We start from the raw sequence: 13623 nt of genomic DNA, 5'->3' as shown, positions 1-13623 counted from the left end.
AAACCTGCTCCGTACATTCTCACATCTCTGGATTGTAGCAAACGACCCCTCACACCTGCATTAAGATGTTATCACCAATAATCCTCTTCCTTCTCATTCGCTGCCAACACACAACTGGTAACGTCTTTCACAGACAGGTGAAGTTTATGGTTCATGGTTCTTCGGGGCATTCCCATTCCTAACTTACATAAATAAAACGATATCACTACTTGCATTTAGTCATGTATTTTCTCAAAAAATCTGACACAATCATGTGTGTAAATTAAATAACTGTTAAGCAGTTTGAGTGGCTGTTACAGCTTGAAAAGTGCTATACAAAATGCAACTTGATTAAGTGATTAAGATGGCAGGTTCCCTTTCTGCATCACAGCAACACTTCCTGTTTATAGTCACCAACCACAGCATCATTATATCTCTCATAGGACCACATTAGTCTTCATCACTGTTGTTTGAGAGGTAAACCATTCTCATATCTGAATACAAAACAGGCTATCATTCACCCAGTTCTGCTGGTACTTCTGTCTTATAGCAACAACACATTTCATGCCAAAGTGCAACACAGAGAAACATGAAAAGTTGTGAAAAATAACAAGGACTCCAGCACAACATGTTTGCATGTAGCTCCTCATCATGACTTTTCTTTGGGAAGTTATTGGACATTTGTCAACCGTTGCTTGTTTGCACCAATGCATCTAGATTCAGAATCCACATACAGGATTCTTAATGGTGGTCTGGTTAACAACACTTCTATGGCATGACAAGAGCAGAGAAAAGCTTTCAGCAAGTTTCTGGTTTGGTTTTATAAGAGTCCTACAATTTTGTTTTGGTTTTTTCATCATCATCATCAGGTCGAGTATCCTCGGATGGCTCTGACCCTCTCACGTCACCCGTCTCGATCCTGCAGAGCAGCTGGAAGATCCTCAGATGGACATCCTGTGTCGTTGACAAGTCGATTGATGTAATTTCTTGCAGGCCTTCCCACACATGTCTTTCCACGTGTGAGTGACCAAGGCAGAGGGTCGCTTGCAAGTTCTTCCTTGCTCCTCCAGCAATGACCAGCAAATCTACTCCTTTGTTCTCGGATAGTGTTTGAGATGGCAGGTATACGGTGACGCAGTGGTTAGCGCTGTCGCTTCACAGCAAGAAGGTCCTAGGTTCGATCCCCGGGGTTGTCCAACCTTGGGAGGTCGTCCCAGGTCCTTTCTGTGTGGAGTTTGCATGTTGTCCCCGTGTCTGCATGGGTTTTCTCCGGGTGGTCTTGTTTCACCCACCATCAAAAACACATGCATGTTAGGGTTAATACTCCTGTCTGTGCCCCTGACCGAGGCATGGCAAGATGAAATGGAGTTGGTCCCCGGGTGCGGCACAGCAGCTGCCCACTTCTCCTAGCTACAAAGCTAGGATGGGTTAAATGCAGAGGGAGAATTTCCCCAAGGGGATCAATAAGTAGTAAAATACTACTACTACTACTACCACTACCACTACTGCTACTGCAGCAAGTACAACTGCTACTGTTAGAACTGCTACATCTGCTACTACTACTACTACTGCTAAACTGCTGCTACTTCAATAACCAGAACCATATATGTAATGATATGTGCCTACCGGGCCAGTAGAGGGCAGCATTGGTATATCTTGTTTATTGTAGAGGGTTAATGTTCATGCCCAGAACGTTCTAGGATCAGAACACGTGACAGCCATGTCCCACGTGCTACTTAGATACGTCTCTAGAAGGAGCTCACTTATTTTTGAAACCCACAAAGCAGCACTGTGCAGTCACATAACCTACAAACGGATTGGAAGATGAACTTGAATGGATTCAGCTGTGAGTGAGGTCTTCCACACTGTTTGATCCACATTGGACATTTTTCCTCTTGTGTTTTAGGCTTAGGAAAAGCCCAAAATACGACCCCACTCTCCAAACTTTTAGGATATCTGCTGTCTGATTTGCAGGTACCGTAAGCACATCGCTTCGGCATTTCCTCGATAGCTTGCCAGGCCTCCCCTGCTTAGTAACGGTTACTAACGTAGCATTGGACAGTGGCTGTTCTAGGGCGGGGCTTAGCGAAGGGTCAATTGGCCAGCTACAAACTGGGGAGAAAAAGGGGGAAAAGTGGAAGGTAAAAAAGAAAAGAAAAAAGAATTACACTTCCTACACAAAGAAAAGAACTGGGCATACAAAAACGGAAACAGAGATCAGTACAGAGCAGCCAAGTGTAAGTTGCGTGCTGCAATAAGAAAAGCAAAATCCAGCTACACAACATAACTCGAACAACAATTCTCTTCCAGTAACTCCAGAGCAATATGGAAAAAAACTTAAGGAAATGACAGATTATAAAAAACGCCCCTGCTCCCCTCCTGCTAATGACCATAACCTCCCAAATAAATTAAATTAAATACATTTTATGAAAAGTTTGAAAAACTTATTCCATCAGCCATCCCTCCTACTCCTACTTCAATGCCAACCTTCTGCATCCAGGAGGATGAGGTGACAGCAACATTCAAAAAGCTGAACATTAGGAAAGCAGCAGGGCCAGACGGCATCAGTCCTGCTTTGCTGAGCCACTGTGCAGCACAATTGGCCGCAATATTTTCCACCATATTTAACACCTCTCTAAGTCAATGTACAGTCCCACAGTGCTTCAAACTCTCTACCGTCATTCCTGTGCCAAAGTCCTCCAAGATCACCTGCCTCAATGACTTCAGACCGGTTGCCCTAACATCTGTGCCCATGGAAGCATTTGAGCGCATCATTTTGTCACACTTGAAATCTTGCTCCTCCCCTATGATGGACCCATATCAATTCACCTATCAAGCCAACCGGTCTGTCGAGGATGCAGTTAGCATAGCCCTGCACCATGCCCTGCAACACCTGGAATCACCAAACACCTACGCACGCATCCTGTTCATAGACTTTAGTTCCGCCTTCAACTCCACCAACCCACTCAAACTCTTTACATACTCTTGGATATGAACATTGACCCCGCCATATGCCACTGGATTCGGAGCTTCCTATGGAACAGGCCGCAGAGGCTGAAGGTTAATAACCTAACATGACACCCTCTTACCCTCAGTACAGGTGCTCCTCAGGGCTCTGTTCTCTCCCCCTGGCTCTGCTCACTTTACACCACCCACCTCACATCCACGGATAGCGCTGTGAAAATAATAAAATACGCAGACAACAGAACCATTGTAGGCCTCATCTCCATTTATCAAAGACTATGCTAAAGGCGTGTAAAAAAGTCTCCAACATGAAGGAGCTTCAGAATGATGTTATAAAAGAATGTGGGTGTATTTTTAAAGACTTTTCCTCAAACAAGCTTAAGTAAAAATTACACACCTTTTTCATGGAATTGCAGAAAGTCAAACTGTCCCTCAACCTCCTCCAACTTCACGTACTTCTGCTGTTGGCTGTTCTTCACCTGGACCAGGATTTTTACTGGGACGTGCAAGAAAGAAAGGGAAAAAAAAAAAAGTGGACACCTACAGACACGTGTAACGCGTGTGCGTGATGGGACGCAGTAGTTGCGGTCACGTTGACTTTGAACCGCCATGAAAGAAACACACAGCGCGACCCTTCAGCTCCAGCAAAACCAAGATTTATACAGTAAAAACACAGCTTTGCTTTTCCACAGCCATGAGCTTGATGGCAACTGTTGTTACATCGTCACTGAAGAAGCTGGAGACGGTTTTACTAGCTAATGGCTAGCTAGTGTAAACTACTAATAAGACACGTTAGCCGCTAGCTAACGGGTCTGACCCTTTAGCCGAGCGGTTAGTGATGTCGCCTTGTGGTGCAATACACTTCGTTACGAATCCCGCACCGGGCAAGAAAATAACAGGTCACACTAACTACCATACAGTGCTAGCTAGCTAATCACCTGTACAAGTTTGTTGTACACTTCTGGCAACAAACAGCTTTGTAAAGCAAATATTATCCGTAGGTGTTTTATTGAACACGCCATCGTTTTATAATTGTTTCAGTAAGTTTAACGTAATTGCGCTTACCCTGTAGAACTGCATGGAGGAGGAGAATGGAGCCGACTTGTCTCCTCGTCTCCGACCGAACAGGTGAAATACGTGGGAGCTGAATTACATCTCTGCGGAGTTGGAATAACAGCGGATAACGCTGATGTGATCAACTCTGCCACATAAACACCCAACACCTTTTAAATCACCACGTGTTACATTAACACTTGACCGCTGAGGAAAAAGCAACCGCAGCCAGCTTTCACTTCTCAAAGGGATTCCTACCGTCTGAGATTACACAGTGCAGGCACACAATTCGCCACTAGAGGTCTTCTTCACGCCATTATAGCAAATGCTATGAAAGCTGAATAAATATTGCAGACATAAAAATATTAAAAATATGGAACGCTTCACGGATTTGCGTGTCATCCTTGCGCAGGGGCCATGCTAATCTTCTCTGTATCGTTCCAATTTTAGTATGTGTATTGCCGGAGCAACACATCTAAACAATCAGTCTGGGCGCTATATAAGGCACGCTAAATCCAAAGGAATCCCCGTGAGGGTGTCAACCTTTTGAAGTACGTACAAAACACAACACAGTCAACACAAGACGTAGCAAATGGGATGTGGATTGGTTTTAAATGTTTATAATGATTTTAAACGTATTTGTTTTAACACTTATTCTGTGCGAGAAAGCCGCGAAGAACTCTGGGAGTTATTGCGTCAGTCAGCCAGGATTGGTGCAGCGGTGAGTAGACACGGCGATGGATAAACCCGCTCCCACGAGGAACAGCAGGCAGACCATGTAGAATCTCACACCACAGAAATGACACAGGACTGCGAGCATTAATAATAATAATAATAATAATAAATGACACGTATATAGCGCTTTTCTAACACTCGACGTCGCTTTAAAAAATGACGATGGCCCAAAGAGGGATAGCGTCCACTGCCGAGGGAAAACAAAATAAAAACATCCAGCTGGAGTTGAGGGACGGAGCCAGATGTGCGAGCTAGCGTGCAGAGCCAGGAGGCCAGAGGTCACGTAAAGCTAACGTTAGCCGAGTGCTAGTTAGCCAGTTAGCTAGTTAGGCGGCTAGCACGGAGGGACGAGAAAACGGAGAGAGAGGGGAAAGACAAGATGGTGTGAGAAGCGGAAACCACACACGACGCCGGCAGTACTCTCCGATTTAAACAACAAACAGACACACAAATAGCGAGGAAGGTAAAAAAAAACCACACACACAACAGCAAATCCAGCCAACAGACGTGCAGCGGCAAAGTGCGTCTGCTCAGGCCGCCATCTTGGGCGGATGATGCATGAGCATTAGTCGACGTATCCCCGGTCCGTCATAAATCGTTGCGATCGTAATCTGACTACCGTGGGTTCGTATGGTGGAAGTGAATAACAAAACTGAATTCATCAGTTTGAAATGCAGACCATAGTATCTTCCCAGAGAATTCACTTCAACTGTATTAGTTGGTGTTTACATGCCACCACAAGCTAATGCTAACACAGCCATTAGCGAACTTTCGCAATACATTTCCCATGGTGGAAACTCCAACCCTGACACGTCTGTCATCGTGTTAGGTGGTTTCAACCATACGAATCTTTCCCTCGAGTGACAGATATTCCAGGTGAATTGACATCCAATTTCTGGAAAAGCAAGGAGATATCAGAGAGACGTAGACAGAAAGGCTTGCAATATGCATTTGAAAGCTACATCCGTGATAAAATTTGTCAGCGTGTGAATGAAGAGGAAATTAAAATCGTGACTAAAGCCTACAGGTCCCAATATAAGACCCAGGCACCCCACGTCTTAACTATTCACGTTAAGGACAAGGAGATAAATGAACAACAATACTCGTGTACAGCAGGGTATTTTAAGTTGTATTTTAAGCTGACATTTAGTTATGAGTCTATATAGCCCACTAGCTAGCTTTCACATCTAGCTAACATTAGGCTATGTTTTAGCTAGCCAGGCTAGCCAGCTGGATCAGGGGAGCTCACATGCACTTTCCCGTTTGTTTAAAGTGCACCAGGATATTGCTCACACATCGTGGGCTTGATCCATACACTGGATCTCATAAAGGCAAGAACAGAAGAGTCAGCTAAGTCCTGCACAAGTTTGCCACAACAATGGCACAAACCAAGAGGTGGTAAAATAAAGGCTGTGCCCGTATCATCGGTGGTGGTCGCAAAGGCTAGACAGGCTCGAAAGCGGAGACCAGTTGACCGTCACTACACCGGGAGCAGGTAAGTTAACTGGACTGTCACTGACTACCAGGAATGACCTGTCATATTCCCCCCAAAATGACATACTTTACATATTCAGCAGTAGTCCATATTGATATTAATAATGTTTTCATATTATTTTCCAAGGACCCCCTCAATAACGGACGAGGACTTGGCACTACTGAGACGGCAGACGGGAGCACCCATCAGCTGCTTGGCGAACAGACCGCCTGTCGATATAACTATGGGGGAAAACAAGTACCCCCTTGGAAGTGGTTTGAGCCAACAGGTAAATGAAAAAGGATTTGACTGAGTCAACATAAGTATTTATTTTGTATCCAAAAGTGACTTGTTACATAGGCAATAGTGTACAAGTAATTTCAAGTAGGTTAGTATCATACAATATTACATAGGATTAATATGACTAAAGACACATGAAAAAGGATGTAATGGACATGTACCTGTATTATAGGACAGTAATACACCTTGTAGACAGAAAGGTACGAGAGGAGGGGACCCTTAGCCACCAAGGCACCTCCTGATCACCGGTCTTTGATGATGTGTGGTTGGAAGTTGGACAGCATGCTAACCACGTACCATATCTGATTTATGTTGGAAAGTCGGGACATTGGTATTCTACCAGAAACAATCTTAAACTTTTTAATTTTGGCAATTGCCCTTTCCACATGAACTCTGTGTTTGGCGATTTTTTTGGTCATCTCAACATCTGCATGTGGCATCTGACGGCGCTGCCGACGTCCGACCACAAACATAATCAAGGACTCATCTCACCCAGGCAACCACCTTCTCACTCTGCTGCCCTCTGGGAGGCGCTATAGGTCTTTCAAGACCCGTACTTCCAGACTTTTGAAAAGTTTCACCCCAAGAGTCATTAAAGAACTGAACTCTGTTAAAAAAAAAAACTCCATGGTTGCAACAATATCCTGAAACTGTGCAATAACACCTGTACATCTGGCATGTGCAGTGACTATACTGACTGGGGTTAGTGCAATACACAGACTATTTATCTAGTGTAATAGATATTACACTTTAGACACATAGGCATACATTATCTATATGCTGATTGTGCTGCATATGTGTGTCTATTTGTATTTTGACTATTTGTGTGTGTGTGTATAATATATATCGTGCACACACACACACACATATATATATATATATATATACACACATATACTACACACACACACACACACACATACACACACATATATATATTTATTCATTTATTTTGTACCACTGGGGGAGTTGCACTTAATTTCGTGGTACAGCTGTGCAATGACAAATAAAGGCATTCATTCATTCATTCATTCAAAATCTGACACTGGGCAGGTGCTGAGTGACCATACTGCAGTTCGTCAGTGTGCTGTCTTTTTTTACAGTAATCTGTTTAAATGTGAGCATAGAGAGCAGCAGTCAGTGTCTCAGAGTTTTTATACCGATCTCCCTCAGGTTGAACAGCAGAGTAATGTAGAGTTGGAAGCAGCTCTCTCCTCTGATGAACTCTATGCTGCTCTGCAGAGCACGCAGAGTGGGAAAGCTCCTGGAGTTGATGGTGTACCTGTTGGTTTTTACAAATCTTTCTGGTCGGTAGTTGAAGGGGATCTGCTGGCAGTGCTAAATGATAGTCTCACCAGAGGGCATCTGCCATTAAGCTGCAGAAGGGTGGTTCTCACCTTACTGCCTAAGAAAGGTGACCTACAGTCCATTAAAAACTGGAGGCCTGTGCCTCTGCTTTGCACAGATTATAAGGTCCTGTCAAGTGTTAGCAACCAGGCTGAGGGAAGTGATGGAACAAGTGATTCATTCTGACCAGACCTACTGTGTACCTGGCAGGTTGATTTCAGAAAACATCATTCTGATTCGAGACTTTTTAGAGATCTGTAAACTGTTTGGCCTCCAAGCTGGCATCCTATCAATTGATCAAGAACAAACTTTTGATCGTGTTGAGCATGAATATTTATTGCTCACATCGAGTGCCTTTGGTTTTGGTCCTGGTTCATTAACAAAATTAAGGTTCTGTATTGTGACATTCACAGTGGGCTGAAACTTAATGGTGGTTTGAGTGCTCCTTTTCAAATCCAAAGGGGAATTAGACAAGGCTGTGCCCTCTCAGGCATGTTGTATTCCCTAGCATTTGAGTCTCTGTTACATAAACGTAGATCTGAACTTCAGGGTATAACTATCACAGGTTGTAGTGCACCCTTAAAACTGTCAGCCTGTGCAGATAATTTAGTAATTCTGGTGAACAGTCAGCAGGAAATTGACATGTTGGTGAGGGACATCATCCTGCTTGGCTTAAATAAAAACTGTAGTTTATAATTATTTAAGTTCAAGACGTTACAGGATGTAATGAAACTGCCATTAACTGACACTACTGTTTTTTTTTTGACGAACAGAACGCTGGGACACTCCCACCACCTGTTCTACCAGCTAGAGTCTATGACACCTCTTCATATCACTGACTAGAGAAACAGTGTATGACTCTATAATAAGCCTGTTGGTCTCTGTCTTCCAGCACATGGACATTATCATCATCCAACATGGCCTCCTCAGCTTGTCGGTATTAATGCTCTGGAGTACAGGTAATGTACAGTATCATCACCTCTCTGTAGCAGAGATGGACACATCATCTAAAGAATAAGTCTTACTTTTAAAAAGGGGTGATTTCATTGTTAATCTTATTTGCTTGTTCCTATTCTTTTTCATTTAAACATTCTATTGTTTGCTGTTGTGTTACGTTCATTGTCACACATGTGAAGAACCCACAGAGTCAAAGTTGTATGTGCGAATGTGTTTTGTCAATAAATCTGATTTTATCTCACTGAAAAATAGTTTTGCAATGATTTTAAACCACAATTTTACCTTGAAACAAATTTTCCATGTGTAACATTTTCAATACAGGTTTTACTGATGGAGGAATTAGAACACTAAAAGTCAATGGTGGAAATGGTTTTAAGCAAACGTCTTTGTGAATTGGAATAACTGTCTTGACTAACCTTTACTGCACATATAAACAGGTTTTATGGATGGGAGTGATGTCATCCAGACCTCTGTACTGTGGAGAAACAAGGGTGAATCTGCCACAATGAACTGCAGTCATACCAAGGGTGCTTTGTACAACCAAATGTACTGGTACAGACAGCTTCCAGGGGAAGGAATGAAACTAATGGTCCTTACAACTGCAAGTGGTAAACCTGCGTATGAAAATGACTTCAGTCAGGAGAAATTCCCCACCACCAAGCCAGACGCTCACAGTGGAAGTGTGACGGTGAAGGAGTTGGAACCAGAGGATAAAGGCTTGTATTTCTGTGCTGTCAGCCAACACAGTGATGCAGACATCCTCCATAGCTGAACAAAAACCCTCATATACTGTAGCATCTAACTGCTTCCAACTGCATGGCAGTATTCTCTCATCCACTGTAGGGGGCGTCTTCCTCTAATTCTCCCATCTACAGTTTGATTCACTCTGTGGACTTTGATCCATGTGTGTACAGGATCACACCACATCACAGACCTGTTGGACCCTCCCTCCCTCCACCTGTTGTACCAAATATAAAGCCACTGTGATAACTCCTCACATCACTGTGACCAACCTAACAGTCACATATGAGGCTCTGGTTTCTTTTGTGTTGTGGTGTTTACTTCTAAAGAACTAGCACACACAGCTGCTGAGACGAAGAATGAAGGAAATGCAACACACATTTCACCACCTAAAAGACTTTACTCTTACTATTTCACATCCCTACCAACAGAACTGTCTAGACATTTTTTTAGGATTTGGTTCTTCAATATTATCTGTGATCATCATAGCTGGACAATATGGCTGCCAACTAGGTCAGATCACATGTCACATGTTACTCTACAGGTAACAATTTCTGAGAACATTAAATATCATTATTACATGGCTTTGTTGAATACTCGATTCTGATTGGTCAGTTACAGCATTCTGTGGTCTGTTATTTCAAAGACCGTTGCTATGGATACACTTCTAACGGACAAATGGACTATTTTTAGCGGAAGCAAGAAATATACTTTTTAAATCAAATTACAGGATAATTAATACTGTGCTGCCATTCATGTAGTATTTTAATCCACATATACGTGTCTGTTGGTTACCAGCCAGGTTATGTGGATACCAGACAAATTAAACATTATATGTAACACAAGAAAAACTTTAAATACTATCTACCATTACCACCATTAGCTTTATAAGACCATGTCACATTCAGAAAACACAGGACTCTTCATTACAGTCCACTTGACAATACTCTACGAGAGGTACGGCAAGTTTTCAGCAAATGTACCGTTTGTTGTTTAAGTGAGGGGACTTTTGGTTGTCTTACAAAATGAAACGTGGACCTCAAATCTTTGTTGTTGTGTAATCCGCCATTAAATTCTATCACTATGATGCTGTTCCATGGCGTAGCCTAAGCCTAACCACAATAACATCCATTCCTGTACTGTATATGTCAACTCAGCAGCCCGAGTTGGAGGGGTAGCTGAGGTGTATATGGGGGGTAGGAAGGTGGTTTGATGACGTCATTCTCTAAGACAGTCACGTGTTCAACATTCACATAAATGTGTTGGAGAGAAAAATGGGTTTGCTAAAATGATGCGTAGCCTCACCAGAGCAAAGCTGCACAAGTCTAAAGACCATGTACTGTGTGTTGCGGAGTAATAATAATAATAATATGAACTTGGATTATGCCTCGTAGTCAACCACTCAGAACAAACAGCATGATCATCGTCTTTCTCAGCATCACGGCATATGCTTTGGTGTCAGGTAACATCTGTTCATTTATTTAGGTTTTCAAGCCGTTTCATCACCACTTAAACTTCACTTCTTCAGATTAATAGGTATCAACCACCTTTAGAGATACTTACAGTCAGGCTGATAAAGTTTTCCTGACATTCAAATAAAATGTGCTGTTTTACAAATAAATGAGCCAAGATGGCTTGTAATGCCATGTAAACGTTATGCTGTGAAATGTCTCTTCAGTGCCACTATATTCTTCTATTAGGAGAGCTGCGAGGGTAAAGCATGTGACCGTAACGTGCTGAACATGGATCACATACACAACCTGTTGATTTCTGCTCCACAGGTTCCTCTCTGAGGGACCAAGTTCACCAGACTCCAGCTGACATGGTCCTGGACAACAACACAGCACAAACACCCACCATCACCTGTCGACACACTATTGATGGCTACAATGTAATTCTTTGGTACAAACAACTGAAGAATGGAACGATGCAATACCTGGGATACATGAATGTGAACACCGAAAGGGCCGAACCTGGACTCTCTGTTAAACTGGAAGGGAGTGCAAATAAAGACCAAAACTGTTCACTAATAATTGAAGACATCAGGCTGGACAGCAGTGGGGTTTATTTCTGTGCTGCTAGTCTACACAGTGCTCTGCAACACTGTTCTGCAATACAAAAACCTGCTCCGTACATTCTCACATCTCTGGATTGTAGCAAACGACGCCTCACACCTGCATTAAGATGTTATCACCAATAACCCTCTTCCTTCTCATTCGCTGCCAACACACAACTGGTAGATAGATTAAGATGGCAGGTTTCCTTTCTGCATCACAGCAACACTTCCTGTTTATAGTCACCAACCACAGCATCATTATATCTCTCATAGGACCACATTAGGCTTCATCACTGTTGTTTGAGAGGTAAACCATTCTCATATCTGAATACAAAAACAAGCTGTCATTCACCCAGTTCTGCTGGTACTTCTGTCTTATAGCAACAACACATTTCATGCCAAAGTGCAACACATAGAAACATGAAAAGTTGTGAAAAATAACAAGGACTCCAGCACAACATTTCTGCATGTAGCTCCTCATCATGACTTTTCTTTGGGAAGTTATTGGATATTTGTCAACCGTTGCTTGTTTGCACCAATGCATCTAGATTCAGAATCCACATACAGGATTCTTAATGGTGGTCTGGTTAACAACACTTCTATGGCATGACAAGAGCAGAGAAAAGCTTTCAGCAAGTTTCTGGTTTGGTTTTATAAGAGTCCTACAATTTTGTTTTGTTTTTTTTCATCATCATCATCAGGTCGAGTATCCTCGGATGGCTCTGACCCTCTCACGCCACCCGTCTCTATCCTGCAGAGCAGCTGGAAGATCCTCAGATGGATGGTTTTATAAGAGTCCTACTGTTTTGTTTTGTTTTCTTTTTGGTTGTCTAAAATGATTTGCTCATCTGAAGGCTCTTTGTTGAGTAGTCTAATTCTTCATGAAGTGTTATCACGATGATGATGTTACATGGAAAAGCCTATGCTTAATGACAATGAAATCCCATCCGTTTATCTGTACTAACTAGTCGGATGTGTAGCTGAGGAGAAAATGGGCTTTAGGTGAGATGACGGTGATATGACGTCACTCTGTAAGATAGCCAGGTGTTCAAAATGCTGATAAACAGGATAGAGATTAAATGAGTTTACTAAAATATTCTGCATACACCGGATTAAACCACGGCTCGACTTTCACAATGTTTCCATAGAAATGATGAGAGTGTGAACTTGGACCACTCAGAACAAACACCATGATCATGGTTTTATTCAGCTTGACTGCCTTTGCTTTGGTTCCAGGTACCGGTGTAATATAATTTACATTTTCAAGCCAGTTTCTAATTAACTGCACTGAACATTTCTACATTCATATTAACTACAACCTTTAATATTCCAGCCAGGCCCCAGATTTCCTTGGACATGCAATTAAAAATACATGAATAATTTGACATTCAAAGAAAACCAGAATATTTTTTAATGTCATTCTCTATCTAGCTGCAAGAAATCTTATAAGGTTCTCAGTGACTCAGTGTTTGACTTTGTGGAAATCAGAAGAACCAGAGGGCGGCCGAGGATAAAAACCCTCTGACAGTTGCAGCCTACTGCGGATGTGGAGTCATCTAGTTTGGTTAACATGTTTAGTAAGGGAGTTTCTCATAGTATAGACTGACAGCTTGGTGTATAACATGGAGGCCGTCTCCCTACCCTGCTGTATTGCTCCCAAGCTCTCCTCTCCTAAATATGTGAAGCACAATAATCACAATGAAGTTAATGAGACATGTAAGAGTGAGGAGTATTTACTTATTGGGGGAGATTTTAACTGTACTGAGGACAGCATGTTAGACAGGACCAGCCTCAAGCTGCCTCTCCCAGTCATCTGGTTCATCTTATTGAGGCTCCTGAATTGTGTGATGGATGGAGAGGTTTTCATAACAAACAGAGACAATACACCGGGACACATGTTAAGCATAACTTGATATCTAGGGCCAGGCTTGATCGTTTTCATTGTTTTAAACATCAGTTTAATGTATTCAAAAGTTGTGTTATCAGCCCTGCTGGTTTTTCTGATCCCTCACTAGTA

The 13623-nt window shown here is 42.5% G+C and overlaps 1 non-coding gene across 1 annotated transcript; it reads right to left on the bottom strand.

Moving 5' to 3' along the window:
* Window positions 1-4363: 4363 nt before the first annotated feature.
* Window positions 4364-4469, bottom strand: LOC130126916 (U6 spliceosomal RNA). The gene has a single exon (XR_008811765.1). It is a non-coding gene; the product is annotated as a U6 spliceosomal RNA (small nuclear RNA).
* Between the last annotated feature and the right edge of the window lie 9154 nt (window positions 4470-13623).

Source organism: Lampris incognitus, chromosome 16, assembly GCF_029633865.1.
Source record: "Lampris incognitus isolate fLamInc1 chromosome 16, fLamInc1.hap2, whole genome shotgun sequence".
NCBI lineage: Eukaryota > Metazoa > Chordata > Actinopteri > Lampriformes > Lampridae > Lampris > Lampris incognitus.
This window is presented reverse-complemented; position numbering and strand designations above follow the sequence as displayed.